This window comes from Microcebus murinus, chromosome 28, assembly GCF_040939455.1.
Source record: "Microcebus murinus isolate Inina chromosome 28, M.murinus_Inina_mat1.0, whole genome shotgun sequence".
In the NCBI taxonomy this organism is placed as follows: Eukaryota; Metazoa; Chordata; class Mammalia; order Primates; family Cheirogaleidae; genus Microcebus; species Microcebus murinus.
The window spans coordinates 16,801,599-16,803,242 of record NC_134131.1 but is presented as its reverse complement, the minus strand read 5'-3'; the positions used below and the strand labels follow the sequence as shown (position 1 = coordinate 16,803,242).

Below are 1,644 nucleotides of genomic sequence, written 5' to 3'. Positions count from 1 at the left end.
CCTTACTGGGTGTGGAAATCTCCTATGCCTTTCCTCGCCTATTCTGTCAGCTTTAAAATTCTCTTTCAGTTGCCACCCTCACAGATGGATTAGGAAACTCTTTCCGGTGCACTCATTAGTGAAATGACCTCAATGAAGCTGGAATCCAATATCTAATCGCCGATTTTTAGCGAGTCCACACGCCAGGGTGGTCGGGGTCCAATGCAGCCCCGGCCAGGCCCAGGCCCCTTGGACTGGGCCACAGGAGGACACAGAGGAGGGTCCCGGCCCCCACGGTCGCGTTGCCGGCAGTTCTCCAAGGGCTTGGGCGTTTTCCAGAGGTAGGAGATGGAGGGGACTGATTTCTTCAGCGCCCCACAAACCACGCCACCCCACCCATGGGACACATCCCTAGAGAGAGAGAGAGACGCCCCATACACTCGCTCCCCTCCCCCATGAGCTGTGCCCCAGCCCGGGCCCGGGGGAATAGGCGGCAGCCCACCCACAGGGTGGGGGGCGCAGCTGAAAGGGGTTGTCGGGGAGGGCGGCCCCTGCCTGGGGTCAAAGGGCGGGCGACCCGCGCGTGCGCAATCGGCGGCGGCGGCGGCGGCCACGAGCTGGGGGTGGGCCAGGCGAGGAGAGGAAGGGGGCTGGAAGGTCTCCACCTTGGCGAGTCCAGCCGTGGAGGCGCATCTTGTGTGAGTGTGAGTGAGTGAGTGTGAGTGTGAGTGTGAGTGTGTGTGTGTGTGTGTGTGTGTGTGTAGAGAGAGACAGCCCCCCACCCCGGCCCGCCGCTCCCTGCCCGCCCCGCCCCGCCCCGCCCCGCCTGTCACCCCCGTCCCTCGGAGCCCGCCGGACCCGGCCGGTGAACTCAACAGGCCCGGCCCGGTGCGGGTCAGCGCCGGCGCGGGGCCTGGGGCGGGGGGAGGAGGCGGCGGGGAAGCGCAGAGAGGCTCGGCTTCTTGAGCGGGGCAGGGGCGCCCTCCGCCGTCTAGGGCCACACCACCCTGAACGCGCCCGATCTCGTCTGGTCTCGGAAGCTAAGCAGGGTCGGGCCTGGTTAGTACTTGGATGGGAGACCGCCTGGGAATACCGGGTGCCGTAGGCTTCTTCTTTTTTTTTTTTTTGTTTTGCCTCTTGTTCTGTCCCCTTTCTGGGAGCGAGTCGGCGGCCCGGGGTGGGGGTCACCCCCACCCTCAGCGCCCGCCGCGGTGCCTGGCGCCCCAGCCCGCACCGTGGGGCCTCCTCTTGTCCCAAGCCGCGACACCGCCGTCACGCGGCAGCATGCGTGGCTTCTGGACTGTCAGGTCTCAGACCAAAGGTCTGCTCTGTGGGAACCGACACGCTGGAGGAAACCTTGAGAGTCTGAGAGGGGAGGGAGTTCCAGAAGAAGGCCAGGATGTCATTTTGAGGGAGTATGTGACCAGAACTCGTCCCGTTGCTTTTGGGGTTCTATGGGCTACACGTAGGAATCTTTGGTGGTGGCACCTGATGTTGGGGGATCCGGAGTCACACCCAGACCTGCTCCACAGGCCTCCTTTTACTTTTCTCTTCGGATTCATTATGTTTAAAAAGTGTCTCTTATCTCTATGATTGCATTTTCTTTTCTCTCTCTTTTCAAGCAGATGATGGGAGTCCAAGTATTAAGGTGACATGTGTTGCCCG

General features: G+C 62.3%; 1 non-coding gene across 1 annotated transcript; it reads left to right on the top strand.

Moving 5' to 3' along the window:
- Window positions 1–968: 968 nt before the first annotated feature.
- Window positions 969–1,087, top strand: LOC142865257 (5S ribosomal RNA). The gene has a single exon (XR_012915560.1). It is a non-coding gene; the product is annotated as a 5S ribosomal RNA (ribosomal RNA).
- The last annotated feature ends 557 nt before the right edge of the window (window positions 1,088–1,644 follow it).